The sequence below is a fragment of the Mesocricetus auratus genome, unplaced genomic scaffold (genome assembly GCF_017639785.1).
Source record: "Mesocricetus auratus isolate SY011 unplaced genomic scaffold, BCM_Maur_2.0 Super-Scaffold_100707, whole genome shotgun sequence".
Taxonomy (NCBI): Eukaryota; Metazoa; Chordata; class Mammalia; order Rodentia; family Cricetidae; genus Mesocricetus; species Mesocricetus auratus.
This window is the reverse complement of record NW_024429269.1, coordinates 8667087-8677500: the sequence shown is the minus strand read 5'-3', so window position 1 is coordinate 8677500 and position 10414 is coordinate 8667087. Positions and strand designations below refer to the sequence as shown.

At 40.8% G+C, this 10414-nt stretch overlaps 1 protein-coding gene across 4 annotated transcripts in view; it reads right to left on the bottom strand.

Moving 5' to 3' along the window:
• Atp8a2 (ATPase phospholipid transporting 8A2) overlaps nt 1-10414 on the bottom strand; it is a 547410-nt gene that overhangs the window by 156578 nt on the left and 380418 nt on the right. The window lies entirely within an intron of this gene.

Below are 10414 nucleotides of genomic sequence, written 5' to 3'. Positions count from 1 at the left end.
CTATAAAGCAAAGCACTATATGTCAGAGAACAGATTGATAGCTAAAATACATAAAGCTTTTGAAAAAGTAAATGTGAAATAAGCAAACACTTCAATCAGTGAATGAGAAAATGAATTAATTGGACTGAATGTTCTCAGAAGGTGATACAAAATGGCCAGAAAACACATGAGAAAAGTCTGGGATATGCAAATCAGAATGTCATCATCAAGGAAACTCATGGCAATGGTGGTGGCTTTAGTAAGAATGCTCCCCATAGGCATATCTGTGGCATTCAGAGGACAGTCTGATAGAGTTGGTTTTCTCCTTCCACCATCTGGGTCTCCTGGATAAAACTCAGAAGTTAGGCTTGGCACTAAGTGCCTTACTAGCTGAACTATCTTTCTGACCCACAAAAATTTAATGTATATTAAAATAACAAAATTTTACAAAAGTATTCAACGATATAACAGAAGAAAAATTTCTAAGACCTCATTGTGCAAGTGGAGGATGCACCTTTGACTTAGCAAAGAAAACAAGAGGCAGAAATAGAAATGGATCAGTCAGCATTCCCACATCTGCTGATATAGGAGTTAGTATGCTTATTATTTCTTAATTTATTGCCTTCTGGGGCTGGGGCTCTTCTAATCCACAGTCTCATGCATGCTAAGCATATGCTCTATAACTGGATCTCTCTCACAACCTGCATTTTAAATGTTATAAAATTAATGCAATATATTCAATGAGAAGAGGCCATTAATCTGCAAAGGGAAATGATGAAGCTGGCTTCCCACTTCTCCCCAGCATGACATCAGAATAGAGACAGGCAGCTAAAGTTTAGAAGACTCAGTGAAACAGTGTTACAAGAATTTCAGCAAGTCATGAAAACCAAAGAAAAATCAAACTCTGGCAACATAAAGATGAAAGAAGCAATAGCCTACATTTATTATATTGGTTAAAATTCAGATTGCCCAGCTGATTAAAAAAATCTAAAACATGTCTATACAAGAGTTAAAAACCACTATTAGAATAAAGTCAAATTCCTAAGTGTCTCACAAGCCAGCAGAATCAAACACCACCTTGCTTCTTCCCTTTCCCTTTGCCCTTCTTCCCCTCCCTCCCTCCCTCCCTCCCTTCCTGCTTTCTTTGCTGGAGTGGACAGCAGAGCAACAGTAGGTCCACTGCCCTTTCTGCCTCTTTGCTCAGTACCTGTGGTGCTAGGGATGAGCCCAGAGACCAGGTTATGCCAGGCCTATACTCCATCACCCAGCTACATTGGAGACCCTCAGAAATTTCATTTTTATTAAACACCCCTCACAGAGTTACTATTTTTTACCTGCCAAGTGGACAAAGAGGTTAGTTAGTTTGACAAGTTGAAGAACTAGCTACCCTAATCCTTAGCTAGGAATGCAGCATTTAAGTGTTCAAAGTACTTTCCTTTGACTTGAGGATTTCACTTCCAGGAACACACTTTTCATTATTTAAATCTTACAGCTTTAGTCATGTGGTACTCCACACAAAAAATGTGTTTGCTTTGACATTATTTGAAAAGATAGGACCTGCATACACTACATGGTAATGGCTGTAGAGGACTCTTTTGTTTAATAAGAACAATTATAGCATAATATGGCACTTGGAGGACTTTGGAGGATCCCATGGCAGGTGAGGGACAAACATACCAGACAGACAGAGCTTAAGTGGGAAGTTTTTTGGGGGAAACAGAAGGGAGAGGGGGGAGAGAAGAGACAGGAAGGGGGGAGAGGAGAAAGAGAGGAAGAGGGAGACAGTTCTGTCTGTCCCTTCAGAGTAACAGCGGGAAAAAGAGCGGAAGTGAGTGGAGTTTTTCTCTTAAAGTGTCCTTTGCACATCCATGCACCTATATAGTGACCTAGCAACCACAGGGCCTTAGGCTGACCAGGATACTGCCTGAGTGCATTCTGCCAGGTGACAGGGCAGACCAGCGCAATGCCTGAATCCTAATAAATAATCTATCTAGAAGAGTACTATAAATCCATATGCATCTATTGTCACATACAAAGCTCCTAGACACATCATGAAAAGAAAAGTCAAGGTGCAAAACAAGGATGTGTCTTGAAGTTCTGCACTTTGGAGACTGAGGCAAGAGGATATTGATTTTGGTGCCAGCCTGGGCTACACAGCAAGATTCTGCCTCAAAAAAAAAAAAAAAAAAAAAAAAAAGGAAACCAACTGACATAAAAACAGACAGAAATCCTTCAAAACAACAACAAAATCCAAACCTAAACCTAAAACCCTCCAAACCCAGAAAAACTCACATTGAAATGTCATAACTGAAAATGGAAGTGTAAACTCATACCCATGACATCTTGCTGGGACACATCATCGACCCCAAACAGTGATTATCTTTAGATGATTCTTTCTGAGCAGCAAAGGGGACACTCACATATGCCATTCTAGTACTCTGAACTTTCAAAACATCTATGATTTATTTACATTACAGAGGCAGTTTTCCACCACAGACAAGTTGCCAAGGAGATGTTTCCTGGTGTGTGGAAAGCCCCTCCAAGGTCACCACCTGAAGGAGGATACTAATTGTCATGGAGTCTGCTGAACCCCCTACACAGCCCAAGAGGCCCCTGACAATGACCCAACTTGACCCCCAACTAACTGTCAGTAACACATTGTAGAGAAATTCAGGATTTATAAGGCTAGTCTGGTGCACCAAGCTGTGACCATGGCTCATTTTAAGGGGCCAGAGTAGCACTGGAAGTGGATTAAGCAACTTCACAAATTTAAGCCTACACAGAGCCATATATATTTAAAATAAATCACTGAGAAGTTGTTTCAAAGGGCTAGTGCAAACTTTGTATGAACACGACACCCACATTGGTGAAAATTTCTAACAAGGAAGAAAAAAATCTTCAGAGAGCTCTCGCCTCCTTCTCTGGATTGATGCTGGGACAGTGGTGGCCCGCTTCCTAACAATTGCAGGTACAAAAGCTCTGGGGGTCACTTCAGAGCGGGGACTTGGACCCTGTCCCCGCTGCCCCCCACCCTAGGCAGCAGCAGCTGTTCTGACAGCTCGGCTGGCACAGGCCTGTTTCCTCACAGTCTGGAGTGTTGGCACTCATTTTTATCATTTGCAGGTGCTGCTGGGTTTCCAAGTGTAAACAAACTCATTCCTAACATTTTCATCTGCATTCCAGTCACCAATCATTGGGTGATTAGACCTGTTTATTTGATTGGAAGTTTGTTTTTGTTTTTTTGGTAGAGGAAAATGAAACCCAAAATACACAAAACGAGCTCCCTCCCCCATCCATCTTATAATTTCAAAACGCATGAGCTATTTGTTCCCCACCCCCTGTAAAAATTCAAGTTTGATTTCATTTTGGCAAGATTTCCATAGGTAAAGGGAAAAATATGAAAATGTACTGTATTTTCAAACATTTATACCAACGGACTTTGTTTTTTATTTTATTTACTTGCGAGGCAGGTACACGATGCCTCTCTGACACACTATAAAATCAGGCTTTCACACCACTTAGTCGTATACAGATGTTAATTCACATGTAAAAACCAGCACCACCCAATTCCTGAACACTAAGGTCGTTTTTTGGTGGGCCACTGGCTCTCAGGTTCATAGAGCAAACACCGCCCTCAATGCAAACAGATGGCCTGTGCCCTCAACTGGCAGCTCTTGGACGGCTGTGTGCTTGTGACCACTGTGCTTTACTCTTTTGGATTAATGGGAGGAAAGAATCCTCTGCCTTCACTTTCTTATTAACCAGGAATGCTCTTAAATGAACCAAGCCAAAGCCTAGGCTAGGCAGTCTCAGACTTGGTGGAGTTGGTGGGAGGCCCGCCAAGCACTGCCGCTTGCCAAGCTCCTGGGGTTTGGGTCCTCAAACGTAGGGCTGTTAAGAGCAAACTGACCCAAACTTATTAAATGGCTTTTTCCTTCTTGGGGAAAGATCCCTTTGTCTTTAACTGCTGCTGGACTGCCAAAAGCTCAGTAACCTGGTTGGCCAACTGTACAGGCTCCTGTCTGGAGGAGAGGCTGCCCGTGTTCAAGCTCAGTGGGTCATACCTGTCACTGCTCCCAGATAACAGCCAACATGTTAAATGGATGATTTTGGCTGGGGAAAGGGATGGCTTGTCCCTCTAGGTGCCTGGCAGAGTATGGGAGGGGAAGGTGTCCCACAGAGAATGATGGAACAAATTAGCCGTCTGATTTCTTACTGAAGGGCAGCTGCAACATGATCTAATGGTTTGCGCATCAGGTCTGAGACAACGCACTGGGATTAAAGGCATTTGTTTCAATGATGAGTTGCTGCTTTCCCCTGTCTCCCATTTAGCCTGACTATATGAATCAACAGCAATAAACCTAAATATGTCTTTTGTCTAAAAATCCATTTCTGGAAATTAATTTCCCACTAGTAAAAGCACTGGTTTATAAAAACGTTGGCTTGTCTTATTCTTGGAAATGGATTACAAAGGCAAGGGTACGGGGCTAAGACCCTTTTAAAACAAATCTTTGTTATTGCGTATGATCAACGTGTTATCGTGCATGTGTGAGGTCAAAGAACACCATCACAGAATCCATTTTCAGTTTACAGTCTATGTGGGTTCAGACAATTATTGCAGGTCATCAGACTTACTCGGCAAGTGCTTTACCTGTTGATCCGTCTCTTTGGCCCAGGCACTAAAGTTTTTTTACTAGAGATCATGCGATTGTAACAGATCTATGAAATACTAAGCACTTAAACAATGAGGATAGGAAATCAAGGGGGGGAAAATCAAAGGTGTAATACAGAGGAAGGGGTATGAAAAACAACAGCAGGAGAGCTGACAGGCTTTAGAAACCTCCCCTCAGGTGATCTTTTGTCTGGTAAGTTATATGACTGAGAAGCTAAGATGAAACAGACTAAAAAAATGGTGTTGTAGCCAGGCATGGCCCCATTTTAACTCTTGAGAGAGTTTTCTCTCATTCAGTCAATATTAGACAGCTAAAAACTGGGGGCAAAATCTGCAGACCTATAAAACAAACAATAAAAGGAGAACGGTGTACATAGGATCTAGATTTTGTAAGAGCATATAAAGTGGCACATTCATATATATTTATTTGAACCCAAGAGAGAGCACTAAAGGCTGGCCCCACTGCTCCTGTTGATGGCTGAGCAGAAAACAGGCCGATTGGAGGACTATTGTTAGCTACGCGCAGGGCTGTTGTCATCACAGCACATAGACGTCACTTTAGCCTTTGAACACTACATAGAAGAAAAGAACTTAGTCTTCTGTGTACCCCACTACACTCACTTTCCTCTATCCTGTCACACACTCTAATCTCTGTTGCATTTTCTGGCCACCCCATTTGACCAAAGGTTGTATAAGTTTTAGTCAAGATAGCACACTGCAGACCTGGCACAGTGCTGGGAACACAGCAGTAATGGATGCTCACAGAATATTAATACTTCAAGAGGAAGCTAAGTGAGCACACGGCATGCTCATCTTAACTCTTAACTGTTTTCTGAGAATGAATCCTTTCTCTCAGAATGGATCCCTATCTTCATTTTCCAAAGAACAGAAGGGAATGTGAAGATAAGACGTCCAAGGCCTTGTCACACCCCCAGCTGATTAGCTCACTTGAACCTCATTGCCACCCTAAGAACTACAATTTCATTTCATGGTAAGGAAATGGGAGTACAGAGAAAGGCACATGGGCCACACTAAATCGACTCAAAGACTACAGCTCTTAATGACAAATCGTGCATATCAAATAAGTGGTTTTCAAAACATATAAGTTAAGGCAATTCAACATCAAATCTGCATCTATAAATGATTTGATCCCAATATTTTAAGGTGGTAATATTAACAAAACACTTTCCAAATGGAAAAATTATTGAGAAAACAACACAGATTTTCCTCAAATGTCAAGTTGATGATGTAGAGGTTCTTTGGGGGCTTGGGAAGCAGGCTATGAAAGTCTTCCTCACCATCCTAGTTTAAAATAGTTCCCAGTAATATTCTGAGCTAACATACTGCTAACACAGTTTCAAAAGTAATATATATTATCTAAATTCCTTGAATAAAAACATGCGTCTGAATTGTCTTGGAAGAATCGATACTGTTTAAAAAGACTAGAATCTGATAAAGAATAAAATAAAATAGAAATCATCACATCAAATGCATATAGCATAAGATGAGTGATTATACATTTTATTATTTTTTCCCTTTTCCATTCAAATTTTAGATGAGCCAACAATGTTATGGCCCAAAGCCACAAAGTTAGTAAAGGGAAGTCTGGTAAACATTTTTAAAAGTGTCTTTAATTACTAATTTCTCAGTACTATGAAATGCCTCTGTTTCTACATAATTACATGGTTATACTATTAAACTATAGAATATCAGGTAAATATGAAGTCGTGTTTTCTCCCCCATAAAAGACCATAATTCTGACCAGATGGGGTATGCACAATTAAATTGATTTTTAATAAGGAACTCTTGGCACAATAGAATGTAATCGCTCTAAATTGTATCAAGGACTAGGTAAAAAAATTTTTTTTATAGTTCAAGGCTTCAACTCCTCAGTGCAAATCCCGTGCTGGCATGCTATGGGACCAAACGGCTCTGGAGACCCATAAGGAAATAATGAGTCTTTCATGTGGAGGTCACTGGCTAGGATCTGCTATCGTTCATTAATGACACAGCTGTGCTCAACCTCCTGTTGCTGGAACAGTGGCAGGGGCTTGCTATGCAAGGGGTAGCAGAAATATGGGTAAGATCATTTCGTTTACGGGCAGGACCTATGGCAAGCATTCGAGAACATGAGTTTTATGACCAATAAAACAATGCTCTTAACTTATTGACAGTGAGATTTAGTGCTTTGCTCCTCAGACCGAGATGGTCAGAGAGAGCTCAGGTGCCCCACGGCGTCTCCACAGGTCCCTTCGAGCTACTGCCTGGGAGAGGTGTGGACTTTGGGTTTTGTTCTGGGAAGGGGAAGGAAAGGCCCCTGTCCACTCTCTCAGAGGAGTACTATGAGTAAAGAATTCTAGTTTTATTTATCCAGGCTCTTTCCCCATGAGTATATTTTGTGTATAAGGGTGTGTGTGTGTGTGTGTGTGTGTGTGTGTGTGTGTGTGTGTGTGTGTGCATGTGTGTGTGTGTATGTGTATCACACACAAGTATATAGCGGTCAGGAAAATCTTGGGTATCCTCAGAAACTCTGTCCACCTCCTTTGAGGCAGGGTCTCATCAACTATGCTTGACTTGCTGGCCAACAAGCTTCAGGCATCCTCCTGCCTCTGCCTCCCAAATGCTGATTACAAGCTCGTACCATCAAACCTTGCTTTTATATGTGGATTCTGGGGACTGAACTCAAGGACGTGTGCTTTCAAGGCAAATGATTCACTAACTGATCCATTCTATCCATTTTAAAAAACACACCATAGTCAAGCTATCTGCTTGCTTATATTTTGTTTGGATTCATGCTCCATGCTGCCAGCAGCAGCTACCTCCGTGATGAAACAATTCAATCTGGTTGGGGACACAGAGGGAGCATGGTGTTCTCTCTGGAGTAGTCATCATAGCACCTCCAAAGGGAGTAGGACCTTGGAAGACAGGGAAGTCCTGAACATAGAGGGAGGAGTTTGTAGGAGTGCACAGAGTATGGATTTTGGGGTGAAGAGAAGGAAAATGAAGGGGGAGCTTCAAATAGCAGGCTATTGCAAACAGGGTAACAGCTGTACATATGTCCCCTAATAGAAAAGTTATGACCCATATACCCGGGCATTTGAAAAACGACCCTAATATATTTATTTTTACTGTGGAAAATGTATGTAACAAATTTATCCCTTTGAGCTATTTTCTAGCTTTCAGGTGGGTAGCATTAAGAATGCTGATCTGGTTGTGCAACCATCAACAGCCCCCACCTCCCAACCCTTAGTACGTGCTGACATCAAGACTCTGTCCCAGTGAGTCACTCTCCCCTGATCTTTGGGTGTCTCTGGGACCATTTCATGTTCTGTCTAAAGGAACTTGGCTGCTCTGGTTATCTCAGCAGTAGGTATTTGTCTGCCTCATTTAGCTTACAAGGTTTAGTTCTTTCATTCTTTTTTAAAGTTAAAATGCCAAGATGGGTTCATCTATTCAAGGATGTTTGGGTTGTTTCTCGACTGAGGCCCTGGACACCAAAGTAAAACATCTGTTTGTGTCCTTGATGCTCCGATCTTAAGGTAGACAGGAAGCACTGGGCTGACACAAAGGACCCAGCAAAGCAGTGACTCTCAGCCTTCCTAATGCTGCCACCCTTTAGTACAGTTCCTCATGTTGTGGTGCCCCTCTACCTTAAAATTATTTCACCACTACTCCATAACTGTAATTTTGCTACTGTTATGAATCTTAAACATTTGTGTTTTCTGATGCTCTTAGGTGACCCCTGTGAAAGGGTCACTTGACCCCAAAGGGGTCACAACCCACAGGTTGCAAACCACTGCACTAAACCATCTTCCACAGTAGCTGTTTCACTCTGCCATCCCAGCAGCAGGATAAGTTCTCTTCATCTTTCTCAGCAACATTATTTCCTGCTGTGTCTTTCCAGTATCCATTCTAACAGGGATGCAGTGACATCATTATGATACTGATGATGAGTGAGGCTGAGAACAATGCCATATAGGAATTGGTCACTTCCATGTCTTTGTCTATTCAAGTTTTTTTTTAATAAAAATCTGATTTTCTGTTATTGCATTGCAGTTCCTTCTATATTTAGAATACTAATTCCTTACCCTGTTTTGCAAATATTTTTCTCTTTCATCTCTTGTTTTTCACTGTTGGTAATATCCTTTATACAAAACACATGCAATTCTGTTAGATTCCCATTCATCTTTTTCTTCTGTTGCATGCACATTTGGTGTCTTGTCCAAGAAATCACTGGAAAATGAGACACAATGAAGCGCCCTCTCTTAGCTTGCTCAGAGTCAGTTCCTGACTTTGTTCTTTCCCCATAAATGGTGTGGGCTCCTTGTTGACGATCATTTCACCGCACAGACACGGGTTTGTGTCTAGCCCTTTTCCTACTCCATGGCTCACATTTCTGTCTGTTGGCAGCGATACACTTTTGTGAAGACTGCAGCTTTGCTTCCCGAGACCCTCTACTCTGCTCTTCCCTTTCAAGATTGTTCTGGATGCCGGAGAGTCCATCCGCATGCCATAGGAATCTAGGACAACCTTTCCATTTCTCCTGTACTTTTCCTTCTTCTTTTTTTCCCGTTTTGTTTCATTTTGAGACAGTCTCACTAGTAGCTCAGGCTGGCTTTGAACTTGAGATGATTCTCCTGCCTCAGCCTCTAGAGTACCAGAATTATAGGTATGTGTGACCAAGCCCAGCTCAAGTTTTTCTACTTCTAAAAAAAAAACAGTTCATTAGGACTTTGATAGAGAGATTCATTGAATCTATCGATAGCTATGGCCTTAAGAGACACTGAAGATAAAATTTAAAATCTAATAATAAGGTTAAATAGCTGTGAAAGTTATAATTTTCAGGATATGACATTGTAGACATGGAAATGTAAATATATGCCAAATTTTAAAGTCACCAATGAACTTTATATATCACAGATACTCAGCATAGTTAAGAAAGACATGGACAATACCTTTGAATAATCAGTAGTTTTTAGTCCTTTTAAACTTGAACTTATTTTCAATTTCACGTGTCTCAGTTTTATCTTAATGCGGTTTTGTTTGAATTGGTCTTTTTTGACACAAGAATCATGGATAGAAAAGTGTTTTCTCTTCATGAACTGTGGCTACACGCAGGAAGAGTGCTAGAATGTTCTGGATTGAGCTTTCACTGCAATTTTTGACAAAGTAACATTTTGCTATTTATTAAGTAAAATTTTGTTGAAATGTAACTTTTATTTGTGAACAGTGATGTTTTATTTGTTAAAAAAAGAAGTCCAAACATAATGAAATATATGTGATTACATCCTCCCCGGCTCATAGTTCATACAACCATGAAAAAGTACCATTAATTGCTAGATTGAAGTAGGATTTGTAAAAGGCAAAAGATTTATACAGTCTGAAGAGAAACCAGAGTGTTGAAGTGGGATTTGTATCATACACAACCTTACTGTTCCTTCTATAGACCTAATCTGGGAAAGCTAGTTCACAAAGTGAATAACAATGTACAATTTCATTAGAGAGAATGCATTAATACTGTAACCTTCTGATTCACACCCCAAAAAGAATAGTGTTCTAATGCCAAAGTGATTTGAAACTATTCACCTCCTGACATCTTGACTAGGTAATTTTGAGACCTTCCTGAAAACAAAGATACAAAGACTATTGACCTTCAGAAGTATTTTTTTTATTAGTCAGGAACCACACTTATTTTCTTAGCTTCTAGGAAGTATACATAAAGGTTGGACACATCAAGGTGCCACCCAGGACTTTGAACAACCT